This window comes from Cryptomeria japonica, chromosome 5 (genome assembly GCF_030272615.1).
Source record: "Cryptomeria japonica chromosome 5, Sugi_1.0, whole genome shotgun sequence".
Classification (NCBI taxonomy): domain Eukaryota; kingdom Viridiplantae; phylum Streptophyta; class Pinopsida; order Cupressales; family Cupressaceae; genus Cryptomeria; species Cryptomeria japonica.
Genome location: NC_081409.1, coordinates 781,687,562 through 781,714,320, shown reverse-complemented (window position 1 = coordinate 781,714,320; position 26,759 = coordinate 781,687,562).

Below are 26,759 nucleotides of genomic sequence, written 5' to 3'. Positions count from 1 at the left end.
TTAGGATATTCTGAAAAGGCTGTGAATTCTAGACATGCAATTAGTATTAAAGCATATGATGATGAAGAGTGCTCATCTAAAGGCACAGTCACTTTACCTCTTAGAGTTGGGCCAGTAACTAAGGATGTGGTTTGTCAAGTCCTAGTCCTCAATCTCAAATACAACATATTTCTAGGATGTCCATGGATTCATGAGATGAGAGAAGTCCCATCTATGTACCATCAATGCATTAAGTTTCCTCATAATGGAGTTGAAGTGACAGTTAATGGTGATCCTAATCCATTTATATACTGCAATAATTTGAGGCCAAAAGCTAAGACAATAATTCCAATTAATAGAGAGGCAATCCCATCATCTGCAAATATTGATCTTGAGTCACTAAAACCTTTAACATCAAAACAAGGTGAGCTTAAAGGGAAATATCGGGATAAAGGCATGGTTGAATACACTCTAAATCAAACCATGTACTTGAGGAAAGTTATGGATTGACTAAAATAATATGGATGACCACATCCTTCTAAACGGGTATCTATCATTACACTAAAATGGGATCCTACTATATTCCAAAAATGGGGCGAGATGAAAGAAGAGGACTTATACAAAATGTTTCACAAAGACCCTAAAGAAGATACACAAGATCACATCAAGATACCATGCGAAAAATATGGCAAAGGATTCAAAATCCTACAAAAGTTTGGGTATGATGGTAAAAGTCCTCTTGTCTTAAGAAAAGAAGGTATCACTCAACCTTTGCAACTAGAATTGAAATTTAAAAATAAGCACTCAAAAGGGCTTGGTTTCATACCTTTTAGGATAAGCACTCGCAAATCTAAAGAAGCATTGCAAATCGAAAATCCCAAGGATCAACAAGAAAGCTGCTATCCACTGACTCAAATGAATGGGAATGGGGTTTAGACAAATCATCTAGTGATTATGAGCTCACCTAAATATTTAAAGAACCGGGTGAACCCATAGAAGAAGAGGAATTTAATAGAAAATTCAGAATTGGCAAGAAAAAACCCTGAGGATCCCAAACAGTCTTTGTTTTTAGGTTCTAGTTCAAAATCACGAAGAGTGAGGACTCCCATTGCTGAATGCACTTTTAGTAATGACAACTTGGATTCATTCACAATCGAGATAGATGAGGAGAGTGATAGTGATGGCCTCCACAATTACCTTGATATACCTAAAGATAACTATATCTCCACCCTTACTCCCGCTGACTTTGAAAACATTGATGGCCTTCCCCTTGTTCATCAACAACTTATTGTTTGGGACCATGAGGGACATTTACAACTCGACACATTTCAAAATGGTGAGGCTTTTATAGACTATTTGGGCATATGAGATGATCTTTCACTTGGGGGCCATAAGGCAGGATACACTATAGAACTCAACAGTGTGGCATACTTTGGTGATGGCATTGGGCCTTCTAGTCGTAAAAATATAAAAATAAAAATAAATCATGGGTTTTATGGTGAAAACCACATTGTGGCACTGTCTGACTCTAAAAAAGTAAAAAGAAAGGAAGTATCTGAGGATGAAAACCTCTCTAAAGAACCCAAATATGGAAGGCTTGACATTCCCCCAACATCATACGAAGAAAAATTATCCATGTTGGTAGAGGAGACTATCAAAACAAACATTGTTACAGAAGAGATTCCACATAACATATTCCTAGCACAATCTCTAACAAAAAGAGAAAGACCAAAGTTCATAAGTTTCTTCACAAAGCGACAAATCAATTTTCCATGGTCATATGCAGATATGCCTAGACCAGATCCTAATCTAGCAATGAACCATTTGACAGTTAAACCAAGGGCAAAGCTAGTGAAACAGAAATTAAGGAAAAAGTATCCACAAGTGGCATTATTAGTAAAGGTAGAACTTGAAAAATTGTTGGATGTCAGATTCATAAGACCAACTGATTATCCTGAATGGGTCTCTAACTTAGTACTAATTAGTAAGCTAGATCATGACATCAGAATATATAGGGATTTCAAAGACATCGAAAAAGCTTATCCTAAAGATGACTTTCTATTGCAAAACATAGACCTGATAGTGGATCTCATAGTCGGTCATGCAATGCTATATTTGATGGATGGATTTTCTAGCTATAACCAAATAAAAATTGCACTTGAGGACTAGCACAAAACATCATTTACTTGTCCCTGAAGAACTTTCTATTGAAATATCATGCCCTTCGGACTAAAGAGTATAGGTGCTACATACCAAAGAGTTGTGACTACTATCTTTCATGATCTTATGCATGTAACTGTAGAAGATTACATTGATGACCTCTTGGGAAAATAATTAGAAAGAGACACAAATTTGGACATCCTTTCAGTTGTCTTTGATTGGTTAGAAAAATACAAAGTAAGATTAAATCCTAAGAAGTGTGTCTTTGGAGTAACCTCTGAGAAAATCCTTAGATACATTGTTTCAAAAAGAGGAATTGAAGTCGATCCATAAAAAGTCTGAGCTATATTAGAAATGCCACCACCAAGGAATATCAGTCAACTTCGATCTTTACAAGGAAGACTCCAGTCCATACAAAGATTCATAGCACAACTTGCGGATAAATTTCATCCTTTTCAATCCTTGCTACACAAAAACATCAAATTCAAATGGGATGATAACTATCAATAGGCTTTTCAGATACTCAAATATTATCTTCTTAATCCACTAGTCTTGATGCCACCAATTCTAGAACAACCTTTGTTACTCTACATATCAGCTACACAAACAACACTGGGGGCACTCTTGGCGCAACAAGACAACAAAGGCAAAGAGAGGGTAGTATACTACATCAGTCATACTTTAGTTGGTTATGAGCTTAACTACACACCAATTGAGCATGTGTGTCTTGCTATGGTTTTTGCCTCGCAGAAATTATGACATTACATGCTAACTTAGAAAACTAAGCTTGTTGCCAAGATAGATCCATTGAAGTATCTTCTTAGTAAGGCAACACTCACTAGCAGACTAGCTAAATGGGCTATGATCTTGAGTGAATTCGACATCAAATATGTGGAAAGAAAAGCAATTTAAGGACAAGCTATTGCAGATCAGTTGGAAGATGCACCCATGATTGATGGTTCTCCTCTAACTTTAGAGTTTCCAAATGAATCCTTTATGATGGCATCACAAGCAAAGCCTTGACAATTATACTTTGATGGCTCATACACACAGCATGGCGCAAGAGTTGGCATCCTCTTTATCACACCTCAAGGGGATTATATTCCTAATCATATTGATTGTCATTTCCTTGCACTAATAATATAGCAGAATATGAGGCATTAACAACTGGATTACAAATTGTAGTTTAGTGGAAGATCCAAGAACTTCATGTTTTTGGGGACTCTCAACTTGTAATTCGTCAAGAAAATGATGACTACCAAACAAAAGATGAAAAATTACTGCCTTACAAGAAAATGGTAGATGATTCCAAGCAATATTTCATAAGGATAACTTTTGAGTAGATACCAAGAGAACACAATTGAGCTATCGATGCCATGGCTACTATTGCCTCGCTGATTGATCTACTACAGAATGAAACCCTCTATGAGTTCTTGGTGGACAACCTTTTGGTCCCCTCATATGAGATTACTCCTACCAAGATGATATGTATTTTTGGTCCCGATTCTCTTTGGTATGGTCTCATTTTAGATACCTTCATAACAGTATCCTTCCTCCCGACCTATCCAATAAACAATGTCATACTTTTATTCACCAATCTTTCCAATATGTCATTTTAGTCGATACCCTCTGCCGTCGAGGTCTAGATGGGACTCTTCTTAGATGTCTAGAAGGGAACAAAGCTCAAGTTGTGTTACAAGAATTCTATGAAGGTATATGTGGTACACATTCTAGTGGTCCTACCTTAGCGAAGAAACTCATCAAGACTAGATATTATTGGCCCAATATGCAAAAATATTCATATCAGTTTGTCAAGAAATGTAAGCAATCTCAAATTCATGGAGACCTTATTCATGTGCCAACCCAAGAACTTCAACCAATTGCGACTCCTTGGCCCTTTTGTCAGTAGGGACTCAATCTCATTGGAAAGATTCACCCTCCTTCTTCCAATGGCCATAAATTCATTATCACTACCACAGAATATTTTATAAAATGGATTGAAGTCATACCTATCACCCAAGTCACTAGAAAACATATTGCTACATTCATTCTTAACTATATCATTTGTTGTTACGGTATCCCTCTTTCCATCATCACAGATAATAAACGTTCCTTCAAGAACCAGGATGTTCATGAACTTTGTGATCACTTCCATATTAACCATCACTTCTCCACTCCATACTACCCCCAAGGTAATGGTCAAGCTGAGGCATCTAATAAAACCATTCTCAAAATCCTCAAAAAGATAGTCGATGGCATTGGCCGAAATTGGCACATCCAACTTAATCCCATACTTTGGGCCTATCACACAAGTATTCACACACCTACTAAAGCTACACCTTGTTCACTTTTATATGGTTCTAAAACTATCTTTCCTATTGAGGTCAAGTTACCATCTTTGCGACTCTCTTTGTGCAACATTATCAGTGATGAAGACTACAGGGTCTCTCGCTTACAATAATTATAACTATTGGATGAACGATGACAAACTGCTTTTAATCACCTTAAGGCTTATCAACAAATAATGAGTCGCAATTACAATCATAAGGTTAAGCCTCATACATTTGAGGTAGGTGACTTAGTTCTCAAGGAAAATTCTAAAAATCAGCAAGATAGAGAGAAGAAGGGAAAATTCGAACCAAATTGGCTTGCTCCCTATGTCATCACAACAGTCTATGGATCAAGTGCATATCAACTTTTGACACTAGATGGAGAACCTTTGGAGGATCCTATCAACAACATGGACCTTCATAGGTTTTATGCATAGCTCTTCAGAATATCCTAATTCAACAATACAAAAAAAATATAAAAATATAAAAAATCGTTACTTGGTGAAAACCTGGCAAACAAGCGCCTTGTGACACAAAAAAATTGAAAAAAATTAAAAAAGTAAAGAGAAATAAATCCATCCAATGGTGAAAACCACTTTGGTGGAACCCTGGGCAAGTACCATGGTGAAAACTAGGTCACCGACACTATGTGTAGAGACATTGCTCCTCCCTCCTTCAGGATTCAATCTCATCCCTTCACTTTGCACACACTCACAACCTATCCATCCATAATAAACTTACCCATTCCCATCATGGCTTGTTATTGATCTACCTATGATTGGCTAGCCATTCATAATAATCCTTCCTTTTCACCCCTTTCCATCCATAATAAATTAGCTCCTATCTGTGGCTAAGGAAAATCCTAAGCCTAGCGATGGGTGTGGAATTAAGAGCATCGCACATTCCGAGGAGTATAATTTCTTCCAGTTCTCTTCAGTCTATCCACGCACAATCCACAATAAAGCAACACTTACATCACGGATCTGCAATAAAGTTTCATCTTCTTTGCAATAAAGTATCAGTTTCATGGATTCAGTCAGTTTTAGATGAAATATAAATAGCAACAATGGGCTTCAACAAATCAATCTTTCAGTAGACTCAGACAACATTATGGTTCAGTGCTATCTATCCCTTTTTTGAAAGTAAACATTGTGACCAAAATCAAATAGACTTATACAAGTGACAAAAGACACTAAACTTGAGGACTACAGTGGATCTTGGTGTCGAGTCTTGGTTTTCTTTTGATTTTATCTTTTGGTGACATGTCTTTTAGCTTTTCCGAGATGTCTCTAGCTAGAGATTCTATCTCTAGGATGTCTTTGACTAGAAAGGCGAGGATGGGATATGTTCACCTATTATTTTGTTGTCTGTGGATTGTCTCTTAGTAATGCTATGACTTGTCCAAGTATATGAGGACACTGTGAGTCTAGTATAAATTGGGGCATTCCTTATTTGCAACTGTCTGATCTCCATGCAAACAGTACAATGAATTTCTAGGTTGAACCTATACCTTGATTGTCATAACCTATTTTCCATAATAAAGCTCAATGATGATAAAGCACAAGAAGCTCTTTCACTTCCATATCTTCTATCTTCTATCTTCCATCCCCCTTTCTTGATTGACCTCCATTGTCCTTCCTTGAGTCCATGTAGCATGCTATCACATGACTAAGCATAATGATACACCAAAAATATTTGCATTTCATGTAGTTTGCATCTGCATCATCACATGTTAGCATATCTCATTTCATACATACATATAGATATCACAATTGCATCACATTCTGCACATACCACTGATTAGTATATCATATACACATCATGCATTTCATCCTATACATAATCATATCATATCACTAGCATGCATCCATCTATCACTAATTCACATTTGCATCATGCAAGACATATAAACATAAAAGTTCAAAAATATTGCATTTTATCATGTATATATATTTGCATGCATATCATACACATCATAGATACATGTATCTCATAAGCATCCATACATCATTGAATCATAAATTGCATTAACACATAGAGACATGCATCACATAGAAGCAACATCACATAGGTACACATGCATATAGTTGTCGCAAGGATGAATCATCTCATATATATATCTAAAAAATCATGTGTCATGATACAATGATGTCAATATCTCATATGGCTATAAAATCCCCGAAAGGTTTCTACATCATCATACAAAAATGGTACAAAAACTGACACATAGGGAGCCATTGAAGGCTATGATGAACTCCCTCCCTCAGAGCTAGCCAACCTTGATAGAGTCTGAGCCCTTGAAGTCCCTGCCCTAGAATCATCTCTCCTATCCCCTCTATCTGGTGGTGGAGGACCCATGACCCCACCACTAGATACTTGTCTCTTGCCTCTCACTCTAGTTGTCATCATAGTCTATGATGGTCTCCAGAAGCTCCTATCCTGCTGATCAGGGGGCACAAATCCATAATAAAATTCTCTCCAGTAGGCTATCTCCTCCCTTGCTTGTAGAACATAGACATATCCGGCCCTAGTGTCCTATGTTGCTCATCTCCCTGTCCTTAGTACCTCCTCAGCCTTTGTGTAGCGCTGAATATCCTGATCTCTCTCTCACTCAATGTCCCTCAACTATCTCTAGAGCCTAATTGCATCCCTCTCTAGATCCTAAATCTCATCTGTCTGTCCCTAGAAAATCTCTCTCAAGGATAGTCACTCATCCTCCTCCTCTCCTCCCTCCTAGCCCTATTCTTGTGGTTGTCCCTATGATTGACCCTGTCCGTATCCTGAAACCTGTGTTGCTGGTACTTGTAAAGGTAGTCCACCTCTAACTCTGATTACATGTTCTTGTCTCTCCTCTCCTCCATCTCTCCTCCAAGCTACCCACCTCTCTTCCGTCATCTGCCTCTACCTCCACCATCCCTAGTATCATCTCCACCATCACCCTCTATCTTCTCTCCTAGATCTATCAGTCGTGGAAACAAATGATCTATCCAATATGTGTTGTACTCAGCATCTATCCCTACGTCCTCTACATTTGCCAAAATATCCCAAGGTATGGGAACCATCTCCTGCATCTGTGCCACTACCTGATCATAAGATAATAACAAACCTAAATATGGTTGATCTCTCACTATCCACGCATACATCCCTGAGCCACTTGGCATCCACTGTATCCTACCAAACTGCCTACATACTCTATCAATCAACTACCGCTCAATGATATATTGTGTTCATCCAATCAGAAACCTACTCCTGAACACATATGGTAGATTGACTACATTATTTTCCCACTCCTCGCAATCTTGATAAGGCCTCCATACCATAATGTCTACCTCATCAATCACTCGACACCAATACTCTACCCTCCCAATCTATGGATGGGAAGTAATCATATCATATAAATGCACATAACTGCGCCCATGTCCCTTGCCTCTAAAGTGTATCGGTCATGTAACCAGAAGATGCTCATATGCCCATACTTGCAGTAATGTCAATCCACACCCCAATGATATATTATGTCCGCCCAATTAGAAACCTACTACTAAACACATATGGTAGATTGACTGCATCATCCTCCCACTCCTCACAATCTTGATAAGGCCTCCATACCATAATGTCTACCTCGTTAATCACTCAACACCAATACTCTACCCTCCCAATTGATGGGAAGTAATAATATCATACAAATGCACATAACTACGCCCATGTCCCCTGCCTCTAAAGTGTATTGGTCATGTAACCGGAAGATGCTCATATGCCCATACTTGCAGTAATGTCACTCCACACCCCAATCCTATTGATCTATGATACACAAACTGATGCAGCTAATAATAAAAGTGTTCCAACAGACACAACCCCCATGCAAACCTATTGTGCTCAGCCACCAATGTCTCCAGAGTCCTCCCCCATCCCACAGCCAACCCTCATGTTGCCCTATCCAGACATAAGAACCCATTGATCACTCTTTCCAGGACTGCTGGTAGAGCTAATCCTATAGCTTTCATGGTGCTACAGGCCACATGTCCTGCCCTCATCTCTAGTCCTAGATCCTAGAACACTTGTCTCAATGCCTCCCTATCTCCCTCTTGATCTTAAGGAACCAACTCCCCATCGATTAGTATCTGCAGTATCCTACACACATCCTCTAAAGTGACTATCATCTCACCCATCGGTAAATGAAATGTGCACGTCTCTGAGTGCCATCTCTCAGCTAATGTAGTCAGGAACCCCATACTCACCTGAAACTCAGGCATATACATAATATATCGTAATCCCATGGCCTCAACTGCTGCTCTATCCTCCAATGTCAACTCTGGTCGTAATCCCTAAGTCGAAGGGTATCTCTCTCGTGACTCCAGCATCGGTAAGTCCTCTTGCAGCCAAGCAAATCAATCATGTTAGTCCTAGTAGTACTCTTTGTTCATCACAAAGAGCTGCATTTTTCATCCTAGTGCTTATATCTATCATATGGCACTCTATCCTAGTAGTACTCTTTGTTTGTCACAAAGTACTACTTTTATCTTATCTTTTAGGGCACCTACTTGAGTGCATCCTCTTGAGTAGCTTATCTAATTGATAATGTATGTTCTATCACATAATTATCAATTTCAGCCTAATCTAATTGACAACGTATGTTTTATCAGAGAATTGTCAATTTCTATGGTACTCTTTGTTCATCACAAAGTACCTCACTCTATCCTATCCTAGGGCCTTTTCTTGAGTGTATCTTCTTGATTGGAAATGTATGTCCTATCACATAATTTTCAATCCTAGCCCTATCTATTATCCTAGTCTTCCCTAGAGGACCTATTTGAGTGTATCCTCTCAATAGCTTATCCAATCAACAACGTATGTTTATCATAGAACTATCGATTTGACCTTTAAGACATAAACATGTTCTAAACATGCATAAATGTGCCTTCCCTGCACATAAGCACCTAAAATGTACAAAGGTTTCTCTGCTTTGCAAACACACCTAATAAACGCGAATGAGCTCGTATTTGACATAGATGCTTTTCAAATCCTAGATGCATTTAGATCAAGCACAGACATGCCCAACCTACCCAGACGTGCCTAGCACCAATGCAGATGTGCCTTAATGTCTTTTGCCTCACTTGATAAATTTATAAGACATACCTAATATGCATTTATTGACCTACCTAACATGCATTTATGATAACAATTAATGCACCGAAGTACACAAAGGTTTTGTGGTACTCATTGGCTTTCCTGCATCTATTGGCCTCTAATATCAATGAACGTGGTTGAATCTGTGCACCAATGCCATCGCTATTGATTGCCCTTTGCTCTCTCTGCACTTTGATATCTTAGGTATGTGGATGACAATGAGGATGTTTTCCCTTGTAGTCTATCTTATAGACAACCCTAGCCCTAGTCTCCCAAGCTTGTCTCATATATCTTGTGACTTTGTCACTCTATCCTATCTTGTCAGTCATTTCGAGCCTTTATTTCTTATCGAGAGATTGTCTCTGATCTTTTCAAGCATTTTCACTCAATATCTTGAGGGGGCATATCATTCCCGTCTTGGGGCAACTTTGTATCAATTCAACTTATCTTCTTTGAGCCCACAAAACAAGTTGCATTGTCTCAAAGAGAGGCAAAATGTAGACACCTAAAATTGTCTTGTCTAATTAAATAAATATTTTTATTTATTTAATTATTTTATCATAAGTCTTCTATTAATTAAATAATTTTTTTATTTATTTAATTAATTTATTAATCATCTTCTAAGCCTTTCCTCATTTAAATAAATACTTTTATTTATTTAAATTATCCTTTTTCCTAAATTAAATAAATATTTTATTTATTTAATTGATCCCACTTCCTCTATTAATTAAATAAATATTTATCTATTTAATTAATCCATTGGCCTTTTCTACCCATGACACATGTCATTCATCTCTTAATTCCTACACTACCTACCCTCTCATTATTTTATTATTTCTTCTACCTCCCCTTTCATCCTAGCCAACCATCTATCTTTTACATCTCTTAATCTTATCCCTCCATATCTTGTAGTGTCTTGTATATAAAAGGATGCTTCTTTCATTATGAACGCTAAGAATTCTAATTATCTAATCAATCTTATGCAATCAAGCCTTTTTGCAATCAAGCTATCAACCATATTTTCATTCTTTGTTGAGCTCTTGTGCACACATAAAATATGAGAGCAAATATATCAAGCAAGATCATTGGAGATAGGAAGAATGGAGATTCAAACCCTAGTGTACATGTGATGGTATAATCTTTTTGATTTTGTTGATTTGCACTGCCTTAGGTAATCTTCATTGTGTATGGTGGATTTCTTTCATTGTTAGGCTAGGGTTTTATGGTTGAATCTATTTTAGTATTCAATATTATTGTTTCCATTATCCACTTTTCACCATACACAGTCTTAAGTCCAACCAAGAGAGGGAATACTCTTCAATCAAAGATAAGAAAGTTGAAAAGAGATATCTTGTTGTAAGTGTAAAGGTGATCCTTGGAGGAGAAGAGATCTCTGCTCAAAAGACATCTACCCCTGAGAGGAGTTATCTTAGACAAATATAACATCTTCTAGAACAAGAAAAGGAAAGAGCAAGAATGCAATCCTTCCTCCTATTTCTAGGTGAAAGGGATTCTTGATGAGGGATGACTCACTTTTAGCCCCCAGAGGGATGGTTGAATTTTTCATAGATGTACATTACCAAGTGTAAAAGAGGTCGTAGTCAAGGACTAACACCTCTTATATAAGAGAGAATCCTTAAGTGAACAACAACAATTACACACAAGCAATGACATCATGTAGTTGAGCTAACATCATCCACTTAATAGGGAAAAGTGGATCCCTAAAGAAAGAGAGAGAAGGATCATTACCCCCCAATCTAAGGGATGGTGAAAAGAGCTTACACAATCTACTAGAGAGAGTTTAAACATAAGCAAATGTGCAATGAACTTTCATGAACACATGCAATAAAAGACATTAGTAAATGTAAAATACATGTCTCAAGAAGTAGTAATCTTCAAAAAGAAGAGAGAAAAAGCATCATATGTTCCCCAAGGGAGATTAATCATAAAAGCATATCATTGTAAGAAATGATAATCACATATAAAAAATGCAGCCCCTAAAGGAAATAATTATAAGTGAGAAAGAAAGAAAGGGAAAGGAGTAAAAATCCTTGCCCCCCAAGTGAGGAGAAAAAGGAGAAACACTACACATTTTATGATGGTAATTAGTTTCAAGTGATATGTCATCCTAGTGGAACAAATCCTTTCAAGGAAGGGATGCATACTTCTCAAGAGATCATTTCTTGCTAAGGGGCATATCATACTTGTGAATAGTTGAAACCATAGAAGAGGTAAGATTTCCAAGAGAATGAAGGCAAGAGAAGAAGTGTAGTACTCATTAAAGATGCCCCTTTCCAAGAAAAGAGGAAAACCAAAGAACAATTATATGCTCACATAAGAATAACCCTATTCAAGAAAAGAGATCTAATATTGAATAATGCACAAAGATAAAGATAAATGTATAGAAAGAAGAAGAAAAATGGACTTCATGTTTCTGCCCCATAGTATGTTCAAGTGAAACAATACCACCACTAATGATAAAGAGCTTCCCGTTAAATGGGATAAATATGCCATAGGGTGAAGAGAAACATGAAGGCAAAATAAGTGCTAAGGCACTATATTTTTACCAAGAAATATAGCTAGATCTATTGTGAGACAAATGTGTGCAAGATCATATTGCAGTTGAATAAATTTCTTAAATGCATAACATTTTCCAATAGAATGTGAATATGAATCATGAAAAATGCAATATTCAATACCTTTCACTTTCTTAAGATTTTTGTTTTTATTTTGAGGAGGAAAGTAAATGTTCTTGTCATATTTCAGTCTCCAATAGATTCTTGCAGCTAGTCTGTTAGGATGGTAAATATCGTCTTGCCATGAAAGAGAGGGGTTGTGAGAAGAATAAGTTTCATTATCCATAATTCTAATTTTGCCACTATCTATGCCATCTTGAATAGATTTTTGAAAATCGGGACAATCATCAGCATTATGGTCATGGGTTTGATGAAATGAACAAAAAGGACACTTTGAAGAAGAAGCATTCTTGTGGGCTCTCTTGATTTGTTATTTTTGAAGGTAATCTTGAAAGTTTTGAAGCCTAAGGAATTTGTCCATAGAAATAGGGGTACCACTTCCTAGGGCTCTTGTAGTAGTTTGTGTAGAAGGATCTATAGGTACATGAATTCCATGCTCAAATTTCCCAATTCCTTGTCCTTTAAAACCTTGTTTTGTAATTATATGAAAACCACAACTATAAGAATGTTTCAATTGACTAGATGGAGGAACAAGATCATGAATTTCTTTCAAATCTGATGTGTAAGGAGGCAGAAAAGGATTTGTAGATGAAGGAGGAGTATCATGTGAAATGACAATCTATCTACCTTTATCAAGCTTATCCTTTTTGGAAGATTGGGGAAGAACATCTTCATCATCTAAATGATCATTTGTAGTTAGGTCTATGCAAGGGGAAAGGTCATGAATAAAATGCATAAAATCATCCTCCATACATTTACTTTGATGTTGAAGATATGTCTTAGGAGAATAAGGAGGATCTAAAGATGTAAGAATGTTGATGTTTTCATATTTCTCCCTTGCTCAAGGATATGTGTAGAAGAAGAAGATGGATCCATTTTACTTTCCAATGCTTGCTCTTTTTTAGAGAAATCATTGGTAAAAGTAGCAGGTCTCATCACATCCACACTAGATACACTAGGAGAGGTACAAAGGTTAGGATCTCTAAGTTTAGGGTCCACAAAATCTTTAAGGTGATTAACATAGGAAATGCATTTTGTTAACAACATTGCCATAATGCAACATAAATGATACATGAAAGCTTTGAGATCCAATTGAAAAGAAAATAATTTGGAAATCCTAACAACACGATATGACCAAGTGTTATGAAGAAAGAGAAGCAACGGGAAATGAAAGAAATTCTTATTTGACACATGATTGTAGTAAATATATGCAAAAAGCCATGTAATCATATGTGAAAGAGAAAGTAATTCCAATTTACTAATTGCCATTAAAAGTCTCTTAAGTGAAATCTGAATTTGCTGAAAAAGAAGATCTAAAATTAGGACCTTCTATGAAAATTAATTTTAAGATTTGAATTTGATGAAATTTTAATTTGTGTTTGACCTTAGAGAGTGTTAAAATTGATAAAGTATGCTGATTTTCTAGATTTGAGCACAAAAATACAATCAACCTCATCTCTTGAAATTTTAGGAAAAAAGCCGAGGACCATGGTGGGAATGCACACAGTCTGACCAACATTTTTCAAAAATTTAAGGGATGATAGAAATTATGATATTAATGTGGAATTAAAAAAAATAGTTGATTTGGAGATGTCTAGATCGATCAAACTTGCAGTCAAAGGTTGAAAATAGAAGAATCTTAGAACTTAGGGTTTTATGATTTAACCACTAAATATTCATAAAAAAGAGATAGATTTGAATTGCAACTTTGAAATAGAAATCAAATCTGAAATAAGCAATTAAAATTTTACACCTCACAAGCTTAATTTTCTCAAAATGAAAAATTAGGGTATTTATGAAATTAACCTATAAAATTTGCAAATAGATCAAACCTAAAAATGAAAATTTGAAATTCAAATTGCAATTAATCATATCTAAGAATTAGAAATCAGAATTAATGTGTAAGACGTCGGTTCACCAAAATGTAAAGTGGAAAAATGGATCCTAGTGACTCCCCACCTAGGAGAGAGAAAGGAAGCCACTAGGATGATTTTCACTTGGGAGGAACTTTACATTCAAAAGAGGGGCTTGAATCCACTAGATCCAAATCCAAGGGAAAAAAGGATGTGAATTCCAAATGGATTGCAAGGGTTGAAGTGTTATTTACCCTCTTTTGTAAATGAGAAAGTTGACTTGTTGACTATGTAGAAAAGAGAGAGAAAATGAGTGAAATGAGGAGCTACCACTTCAGGATCACGCTATAACTTTGGATCTGAGCTAATTAGAATGATATGGATCTACCCTGCAAATTTGGTGAAAATTCATTAGGACCATCGCGGGAATGTACATGGTCCTCCACAAAATCCATGAAATGAAAAGGGTTCTTCCGTCTTTGCAAATGAAGCCCAAACATGCAATTACAATTGCGCACCTACAACCTACACATAGAAAAGGGAGGGAGAATGGTTGTGGATAGGGTTTGCCTCAATCAAACCCCGGTTTAGGAATCAACCTTGAAAGAAAGTAATTGCAAATGCTTGAATGTAAATAATGGAAATCTATACCTTGTAGATGTACAACTTGATGATGATTGCTTTGGTTCTTGAATGTAACCACAAATGTTGTATGAAATGGCATGTAACATGACAAAACCCTAACACGTACACATGCTTGCAAATGAATGTTGTAATGTTTCTCCAATGGATGAAGGAAGAAGAGTTGAATGCTTGAATGCTTGATGATGACCTTGAAATCCCCTATATTATCCGTAAGCCTCCTTATCCCCCTAAATGAGGGAATTGAATCCCCTTTTATACATGCATCAAGGATTAATTTTCAACCACTGAAAGCTGACAAAGAGGAACTGTAAACCTCAAAGACCAATTATGTATAGGAGATCAGGCATACCAAGCTTGGGGCCACGCTCAGGGGTGGGGAAAAGGGAACCATGCCCCTATCCTAGGGGGACAGGGGTGCCACACCCCTATTTTGCCTTATTTTAGGGCCCAGAGAGGGTTTAGAGTAGCCACAAGTCTTGGAGGAGGAAGGGTGAAGGGGTGAGAATGCAAAAATAGGTCTTGGTTAGGGAAGGAGATGTCATCACCAAGGTGAGGACCTAAAATATGGTTAAAATTGTAGGGGTCACAATTTTATGACACTAAAGTATTGTGTTGTTATTGATGTCAACCAGTATGGGAGATTGATGAGAAATGTTGTAATTGATGCATACTAGAAATGGTGTCTTTGATGTCAACTAGCATAGTAGGTCATCGATACACAAGATAGTATTTTCTTGTGTTGAAGGAATAAGGACTAGAGACTGGTATGGTATAACCACCAGTGAAGTGACATATTGACGGTTGAAGAAGGCATGATGATGTTGGGATGTTGATTGTGATGAAGAGATGGAATTTTACAAAAATCACATCAACACTGGAGGGGAGGTATGTGCAGGGCACTGGTATGTTGTTGGATGTCAATCTGCAGTACTCCCACCAGATTAAGAGATGTTTGATAGTGAGTGTGCTCAATCAGATCATGTGTGTTTGATTGAAGATTTATATGATCAATGTTAGCTAAGGCATGTCAATGCAATTCTGGAACCAGAGTGAGATAAGAAAGCTTCACTCCCACCAGTAAGTGGAGCTTATCTCCTATTATGCATATAGATTGCATCTTAGTTCTCTAAGATAAGTCAAATGAGTAGAAGGAAGGTGTTTGAAGGCTCACACTGGATCAACTGGTGAAAAAATAAGTTGCCTTAGGTCCATGAGATCATAGATTTGCACCGGATCAGACGGGTAGACATGATGAGTTATTGATACAAAGATTGAAGGATATATTTGTCACTTTGACAAACCAGTTGATAGGAGAACTAGTCAAATAATAAAGAAGAATAGGTTGTACAATTGTAGATAGACAGTGCAATTGGATTGAAGAAGTAGAAAGGTGGTGCCACAAATTCATACAGATGGAGTTTGTTAAAGGTTGATGACATAGTGTCATCAAGGTGGTTACCGGTAAGTATGTCCATCGGTAAAGTTGACAAGGTATAGAAGTGAAAAGATCCCATCTGTTGAATATATGCATGAAGGATATTGGAAAGTGTTATGATTGGTTTAGGTGATCCACCGAAAGAGAGAACAAAAGTTCAAGGTTGAAGACAAACTGGTTAGGGTATAACAGGAAGGATTTGTGAACCGGTAGATCAACCCGGTTGAGTGGTTGGTCGGTGATCTTTTCTAGACTGAGACAAAAGACTTAGCAAAGGTGGATGTCGACTATGATGACATGTAGGAGATAGGTGTCATGCATATGGTGGTCGATGAAGAGTTGTTAGTTAGGTAGGTGGTGACTGGTTGACATTAATGTCGATAGCATGTTTCACTAGTCGAGAGAAGAAGGGTGTGGCTTGAGACTAATCAGAGGATAGAGATTTGATTTGATGAATTCATGATCAAGGTCGAGTGTCCAAGAGTTGATCAAGGTACGTGAAGATATCTATGTGATCACTTCATAGGTGTTCAACAAAGGAAAAGTGAAGATGGTGTCGTGTTTGCCAAATAGGGAAAACGTGTTATGTATGCAGTAGGATTGGTAGAGTTTGATTGATCAGTTGTGAGCCTTCAATCACATACCTTATACTCTTTTGATTTATCTTAGAGAACTAATATACAATCATTATGGGTGGTCGATCTCTGGATGAAGATTTGATTTGATTTGGTCTGCCTCGGGGTTGATGAAGAAAACCTAGCAAGCCAAAAGTTTGAATGTCAGCCGTGGCTGGAAAACTCAAGTATAAGTATGTCGACTCATGACTAAAGATTTTTGATGATGCTGCAAGCTAGATGTTAAAGAGTGGAGTTTGAAATTGCAACAGAGAGTCAACCAGTCAGATACTTCATCAAAGATCATAGAGACTAAGTCTTGAAGGTGCAACTGGAGGAGAGGCTTGGTAGAGGAAAAACTAAAAAGAATAGAGAAACTGGTAAACTACAAAGTGAGTTGTAGTGGTGTAAACCGGTAGTGCAAGAACCTGCAAAAAGGCAGAGAAGGAGTTGCAATGTAGTACAAGCAATTGAGGAGATCTGGCAACCCAGAGAACAATGCAGAGTTAAACCATAAAATGAAGTAACCAGAAAGCTGAGAACCGGTAGTGATCAGAGAGAAAAGTACAGATAGAGAAGAAGCAGAACCTGAACTAGTAAGGTTGCAATAGAGAACTGACAAAGAATTGGATAGAGGTGAACCGATGGAGAGACATGTGTAAGAGTTACAAAGTTCTTTTATAATAAGGATATTACTTTTGTATTTGATATATGATATTGTAATCACTGAGTTGGAGCTCAGTGCAGGGGTTGGTGCGCCTTAGGTTGGTACCCTAAAGTAGGAGTGGTACTCCTTGGGTTGGTGCCCTAAAGTAGGAGTGGTACTCCTTGAGTTGGTGCCCTAAATGTTGTAACCATAGTTTTCATTGTGAGACTGGATTGGAGTAGTAATCTCCAACAACATTTCTCATTGAGGTTTTTCCCATCTTGGGTTTTCCTCGTACATCGGGTGTTATGAGATGTCCCTTTTATGTGTGGTTGCAGAATTTGTATTATCTTTCCATCTAACCAATATGTCTACCTTATGTTATATTTGTTAATTGGTATACACACATAGGATAGAAAAGGGTAAATTTTGCAAATCATTGACTCACCCCCCTCTCAATGGCATCTTGTGCTCAACAAATAAAAGTAAGTAGATATAAAGAAAAACCAAGAATTTTAAGGTACGATTCATTTCTAAATTACATGATAAAAATTAAAGATCTAAAGAGTTTAATTGATTAAATGTTTTAAAAATAAATAATTAAAAGGATCTTATCATATTCTTAATCTAATATTATATCTAAAATATCCTTACAATACAAAATAAGACCATAGAATATTGAGTTTATTCATGGGGGCTTCACTAAATAGGCAATATCATATCACACGTGTTCATATTGGGGGTTTTCATATCCCAAAAATGAGGATGGAATATATTGCCCATTAGTGAAAATAGGGGGGTTTTTAATTTGGGCTATGAAAAAATGTAATATTTTGTGCAAATAGGGGGGTTTTTATTTCAGGTCGTGTATTGGGAGGGGGTGGAAAAAAGGAGTTTAGGGAAATATTTTTTGAAAATAGGGGGATTCTTTAGTATGCCATGAATGCAGGTGATATAACCTAGGTTCACTAAGTGAAGCCCCCGTTAGTTTATTTTAGTAACTAAAAACTTAGCATACACTTTGAAAAGTCTTATTTATCAATCATAAAAAATAAGTCTCTTTTTAGAAGAGGTAAGAAAAGTTTCAAGTCATCTATTTTTTCCTGAGTTGACTATGTTAAAGGACCCATTAACATAAATATTTTTTTGTTTATTATAAGAGAAACAAGGAATTAGAATCATTTTCTATCTCAAAATGACACCCTAAACACATGGAGGTTCTCACTTTCTACAAGTGTGGACTCACTCAACAAGTAAGAAATTAGTTGATCTTAGAGAGGCTTATATTTTTATGTGATATTTCTTTTCGCATTCTTACATTCATGATTGGTGAATCCATATGCATGAGAGGTTATAAATAAGTCTAAGAATTTGTCAATAACAACCAAGATCTAGAGGCCAATGAATAGAACAACACAAGAGAGACAAAGATAGACAAGAAAAAAATGTATTCTCATCAAGATGCGAAAATTGATCAACTATACAATGAACATGAGCCTGCTTATAAAGGCAAGGGAATAAGGAAACAAGAGAACACAATCATGACATGTGGTCTAATGAGATACAAGGGTAGGTAGGGGTAGGTAGGAGAAATAATAGAATATTCCACTAAGGGTGGATCACCCACCAAAGGTGGAATGTGATAACAACATAACACCATGAATGGTGGAATTTCTCCTACAACCATCTTCCCTAGATGCACAATTCCTTAAGTGTCTCACGTACAATCTACAATGAATGAAGTATCCTAAGTCAGTTTAAGTAAAGTGTAATCATGAGACATTATTTACACCAACACTAAGGATAGTTTTATATGACATGTTTATTCGAGTATTCCATGATTAGTTGCTAGATTACAAGAGCCTTATTTGAGTCTTAAATGTAAAATTTATTTCTCTTTAGACTTGATGTGCCATTTGTGTCATGATTTAGAAATTTTTACTATAAATTAATCTCTTTAGATCTAAAATTAATTATCACATTGAGATAGGAACCCATATTTTTTCTTCTAGTTTGTCTTTAGAGATTTTTCTTTGAAAATCCTTGGGTATTTTCTCTTTTGGGTACCTATTGGAGATTTCATTTATAAAGTAGATAAAGGGAGATTGAAAAATCAATTTAAATTTATTTTTTCCTCTATTTAAGGCATGATAAATCATTGGAGATGTAATTTTTTATTTGAATCCTATAGAAGAAGTTTACAGTCATTGGCTAGAATTACTTCACTATGAAATCAAGAAGTTAAAGAGAAAAGTATTTCAATTTTGTTTCTAATTAAAATCATTAAATTGGATTTTTTAAAAGACTATTCATTGTTTGATAAATTTTAACAAACTAGTCCAAAAGATTTGAACTTAATGTTAGTAGCAATCAAGAAGGAAGACTGAGAGGAGTGGGGGGGTGAATCATTCTTCACCAGATCACAACAAATTAAATTCCAAAACATAAATTGATAAACTACAGTAACAGATAGATAAGAAAATTAACTGCATAACTGATGCAGAGCATCTATCACAAACCATAAAACCTTCATTCAAGGTTATTATTGACCCAAAACTAATATAAGACCTTAAACTTGAATCAAGAGGCGTATAAAAAGATCAACCACTCTTCTCAACTCCAAACCAATTTCAAAGGTTATATTCCATCTCTAAATACCTTCATTTAAGATTTAAGATCATAACATTCACCATAACATGAGAGAACAAATTCTTTATTGCCATGGAATACCCTAGTTCAGGGTTTCATCCTCTCAAAACTGTTTTCACCACAACAATCACAAATTATTCAATTCTTAACCAAATTGAGTAAAAAAAAAAGAAATGGAAAGAGGATTCAGAGAAATTTCCAACATATATAGTATTTATTCATTATTATTCCTCATTTGACCATACCAAACGTTGCAACTAAACTGTTGCTACCTTCACCAATCTTCTTTTCACCATGAACTGTAACAAACAGTCATCAATAACTTTTTAAATATTTTTCATAAATAAATTCTCTCTAGTCAGAATTTATATTACTAAATTACAAAACTTCTCTCAAATTTATAGCTAGATCCAACTGTTAAATCAAAAGTTATGAGGATTTTTCCAAAACCAGGTAACCCTTGGCAGAGTTTTGACATTTTTTGTAAAAACAAACATATCTTGCCAAATACTCCACAAAAATGCATAAGAAAGGATTAATATAAATTATATTTCATAACTCTATCATTAAGAAACATCTACATATAAAAATTACACCAAATGTGATCCTCCATGGATCTATGATAGTCACAGATTCCTTAAAACCTTATGACAGTTTGAGGGTTTGATGGATAATATTTGTCAAATCTCCTCCAAACTGTTCTACCCCCTTGATTTCAAATAAAAAATGGTTTTATAAACCATTTAAAACTCCTTCCTAACTACTCTAACCACCTCATGACCAATGGATTTCATTCTTACACTTTTGTTGCACTTTTTGGCAATGTTGCAACTTTGCAATTTTTAGAATTTTTGACAAATTACCACTACAGTTCACCCTAGCCTTCATGGACACCCCTAACATGTTATAATGAATTAAATTTGACCAATTACAACATTTAAAACTCTTTCAGATGTTCTTCACCCTTTGACCACAAATGACCCTATCAGGACCTATTAGGTCTCTTGATACAAAATGGTTCATCAAGCCTTACAACATGAATTGTTTTGATACAAATGGTCTTTTGTGACCTTACAATCATTAATGCAACATTAAAAACAAAGAAAAATGTGGTTTTTCTTCATGATACATCTCCATGGCTAGGTGCCCCTGAACCAACAACACATAACACCAAGATTTTGATGTGGAAAACCGGGTTATGGGTAAAACCATGGTGGGAACCTACCCATAATAAGATGATACTCTGCAATAACTTATGTGAAAATATTACAATGGGGAATGCACATGCATTTAGGCACACTGCCTAGAGCTCACTGCTCAAAAGATATATGCCTGAAAGCTTTCAACCCTCAGGGAAGTCTCACTAGCTTACAATATGATTTGGACTACAATTCGAAAGGAATAAACTGCAATGATAACATCTACAAATGCTTGATGATGGTTTTGGTTAAGCACAGTTGTCTTCTCTGCAACACCAAACACACCTCAACACTTCGCTGAATGATATATCCTTGTTCGCATATTTACCTCTATCTAATAATGCATACATAACACCAACACTTAAATAACATTAGTATATCACCTATATATACAAATTATCAACCTTGATAACAAGGTCAGCTAAACCCTCAACCCTTAACTCATAATTCTAAAAATTACATTACATGATACAAATATCGACCATGAGAACAATATTATGATTTAGATTACATAGCATGGACCTAATTCAAATTTCCAAATGATTACATCCACTGGAAGTCCTGCTAAGAACAACCGCAACATGCTACACCACCAGAAATACTGTATAACACACAAATCATCACTGATTCATAAAAATCACAAAAAAATCATACAACAATCAATGTAGAATACAAAAACAAATAGGAAATGACTAGGAAACACCATCAAGCATGTTAGAATCATCTGGAACAGTTGCACCAATACCTCTTTTCAAATCTTCATCAGTCAACATCTCAAAGCTCAAGAACACAACCAATCAACAACTATCATGAGGAAAGATAACTTGCGGAGTGCCAAATCATGAGCCATCTGAAATAAAGATACACAAGATCATCCCAAACAATAATCCAAAGGCTCAGCACAAGATCCGATCACACCAGAATATACCAGAGGAAATACTAGATTCTGCAAAACAATGATCAACACAACAAAACTACAAAACTGGACCAAAACTCTTTCCAAACTCACCAGAATAACTCACAGGAATATGTTGACACCAATGATAACAACATATCCTAGCAATAGCAATGAACAACCAAATCCAACAATCTCCCCCAATAATCCAACAATCTCCCCCTTTGGCATTGATGGCAACATATGAATGTGAAAAACAATCAATGCAAAGAAAGAAGATATCATCAACAAACTCCCCCTAAGATCAAGATAGATAAAGAAGTTTTTCACATGATCTCTCTCCCCCTTTGATAGTAATGCTAAATCTCACCAAAATAGAAAACCAAACAGAAACATGAATCTCTCTCCCCCTGGGATATACAACCAAATCAATAGACCATTCTAGCAAAGGAGCAACACCAATGTTAGGATCTGGAGGCAACTGAGAGGAGGGGGGGTGAATCAATTGTCTATTAATTTCAACCCAAATATAACTTAATCAAACTTGATACTTAATACCAGTAGACCAAACTTAATGTTGGTAGACAGACTAGCAGTTAATATTAACACCGGTGAAACTTAATGCATATAACAACACATAACACAAATATTTGTACATGGAAACCCTGTAAGGGGGAAAACCATGGTGGAAAATATTACCCACAATCAGATGATACTACTATAGATAGTATGTGTATAAAAAAGGGGTTTGCACATGTAGAAAGGCCAACCGCCTAGAGCTAACTACTCAATCACAAAATAGGAGTCACACTGACTACAATTGGATGATTAAATCCAATGATGATGTACTGCTCAAAGTAGCATCTCCAATGCTGGATTCAATACTAGTTAAGCTCTGATAATCACCTTCAATCCTTCCTTGAACCTTCTCTATGGTCTTCTCATGTGATCTTCAATATTTGCACATACCATGTTACAATACCATAACCATATATCATCTCTCTATCTCCTTCTTACTTACATCATCTCACAAATGAGATCTTACATATATACCAAAGCCTAAGACCAAATGTGTAGGTCGGCTAATTAAGAATATTACAATTAAATCAATTACAGATAAGTTAAGATGCGATGCATCATGTCAGCTCAATGCAATTACAACAATATCCAATTAATTAAATCATCACCATAATGTGTCATGCTGATCTGGAATAGATAGTGCATGCTGGTTCATAACCTAGACCAATTTGCCAGTAACAACATATATGTCAACCCGATTAGACCAATTACCAAAATAACAAAACCAAGTGTCCAAACCATGTCTTCGACATAATCAAGTGATCTCAAGATGATAACAAGTCATCCTCAGTGGCGATGAACAATATAACCTGCCGGTGAGTGATATACCGGTGACTGTACATAAGTCACTAAATTTGTCGGTGAACATAATGTGTTGGTTCAACATAACCAAAGATCTCCAGAAGGATAAGTGTTGATAAGTGTTGAAATCAATGACAAAACTAATGTAACACATCCATAATACCAACAATCTCCCCCTTTGGCATTGATGGAAACACAAGATGGAAAAACATCTAGGTGCCAAAACAGAATGCCAAAAACCAAAAACCAACAATCTCTAGAATAGATCAATACCAAAAATCAAAATACAAATGTAGAGAGTATATATCACTCCCCAATAAGTAATCTCTCCCCAAAGGATAATTTTTTTCCATACATATCTCTCCCCCTTTGACATCAAATGCCAAAGCAATATAAATACCAGATACAACCAATTCATAGAACCAATTACAATAGCCAATTGTTATATCCAACTACTCCCCCTGAGAAGTAGCTCTCCTCCATCAAAGTCAGAAAAAAGGTTTCTCTATAAATTCTATTGGTTTGATGCCAATCATCAACTGTCTAAGTCTCTACTGGTGAGGGTATAACCCCAAGTTGATCTCTAAGATATTCAAAATTTTCCTTAGGCAAAGGCTTAGTAAAGATATCTGCAATCTGCTCTTTAGTATTCACATAAACCACTCTCACTTCTTTTGCTTCAATATTCTCTTTCAGAAAGTTATATTTGATAGAAACATGTTTAGTTTTAGAGTGAAATACTGGATTCTTAGATATATCAATTGCTACTGAATTATCATAGTAAATGATTATAGGTTCTTTGCATTTTACCTTTATGTCCTTCAACATTTTCTTAATCCATAATACTTGAGTATAATTAGTTGCTACTACAACATATTCTGATTCTGCTCTTGATAATGATGTACAACTCCGTTTCTTGCTCAACCATGAAATCAATCTGCTACCAAGAAAGAATTCCCCACCGATGGTGCTCTTTCTATCATCTGCATCTCCTACCCAATTCGTATCAGTGTATGCACATATATCAAAATTTTCATCTTTAGGATACCATAAACCAAGATTTGTTGTGCCTTGTAGATACCAAAAAATCCTTTTCACTACTGATTCATGAATTTCACTAGGATTACTCTGAAATCTTGAAACAATACATTGTTGGCATTATAACAGACAAAGGGAGATTGTTGGCATTCGAATTACAATGAGAGATTGTTGGTATTTCAATAAGGATATTGAGAAGGTTGTTGATGACTATGGATATAACTGATTAAGGATGTTCACTGTCTTAATATTATTATTTTGTCATTGATGTCAAGAAATTGATTTTCTGATTGAGTATGATGTTGCCATATCTTACGAAGTATGTTTTGAAAAGAGTTAAGATGTCGGTTAAAGACATAGAAAGAATGTAATGAATAAGGGGAGGAATAAGTTATTCAATGGGCAACTATTACTGAGTTAGACAATGATGAGATCATAATGTTTAGATTATTTTGATATCCTACATATTCTATTATTTGTAAGGTTAATACTATACTATGTTACCGAGCAAAGAACCTAGTCGATAAACCCTAAGGAACCTAGTCGGTAAACCCTAAGGTTATCGCTATCGATTAATGAAGGCAGAATGTCTACCGAGTGAAGTTTAGTATTTACCAAGTTGCAACTGTGTAATAACAAAATGTGTTGAATGTACAAAAGCATTATTTAATGAAGGAAGCTAATGAGCTGGAGTTGATTAAATGATTGGTAAGCCGTCCATGAAGTTTGTTAAGGATCTATGGCAATGGAGGATCGACAGGAAGATCTACAGCTCAGATTGAACTGCAATACCTTAGCACAAGTTCCAAGAAATGTATGCAAGTTCCAAGGCAAGGTAAAGCATTTTTAGATCAAAGGATACATTGAACATGGTCGAGTTTGAAGATCTGATGGCTATGATTGATCATGGGAAATGTGATCAAGGAGATTAAGCGGTTGGCAAAATTGTTTATAAATAAGGAACTGTTGATAAACAATGTATGCAGGCAGGTGTAAGCACATGAATGCTACATAGTGATTACCGAGCACAGAAGCTTGAAGATCTATTTTGATAACAGAGTATAGAGCCCAGTAGAGGGACAAGATAGGTCCTATGAATAGATTGTATTAAGCAAATAAGAATCTGCTTTAGCATTTTTAGATGTGAAGTTGCAGATATATTTTATTACTGTTATTTTGTGAAGTGACAGAAAATCTCTTAATCGAGTGGACTTAACAGTCTTATTTGTAAAACCCTCTAGCAAGGTGACATTCAGAATGAGTGTTTGAAATTCTTTAACAAGGTCACCTCTAATAAGGTGAAGATCCTAACAGATCTGAGGGAAATCCCTTAACCGGGTCACATCTAGCAATGTGTTTGTAATCTTTAATAGGATTTGCTTTTAATCAAGCATACTCTAGAAGAGTATATTTCTTAGTGGGTCCGAAATCACATAGTGGTTTTTCCCTATTTGGGTTTCCACGTTAAATCTAGTGTTATATGTTGTATGATCTTATCTGTTTATGAGTCTGCATGCTTTACAAATTTTTTTATAAGTTTACCGAGGTTGAATCTATTATTTTTATGGAAGATTAAGTTTGAATGATTCACCCCCCCCTCTCATCTTGTTAGCTTGGCATCTGTATTAAACATATTAATATCAGAACTATCATACATACTACATTCATTATATTAGGTCTTGTTTGTGTCAAATATAGTAAACCTCCAATCATAGATTTGTATCTTGTCAGATTAATAGGAGCTAAATCATTCTTCAATGTCAATTTATCAGTTGTAGTCATAGGAGTACTTACTGGTTTAGAGTTTTCCATACCAAATTTCTTCAGTAGTTCCTTCAAGTACTTTGTTTGACATATGAATATACCTTTATCAGTCTATGAAATCTACAATCCTAAAAATAATTTTATCTCCCCAATCATAGACATTTCAAATTCTTCCTCCATCTTATTAGCAAAGTCTTTACACAATCCATCTTCTCCTCCAAAAATGATGTCATCAACAAAAACTTCAATAACCAAGATATCTTCATTAGTCACTTTGAAATATAAGTTGTTGTCAGCATTACATTTAGTGTAACCAAGCTTCAAAAGATATTTGTCCAATCTAGCATACCAA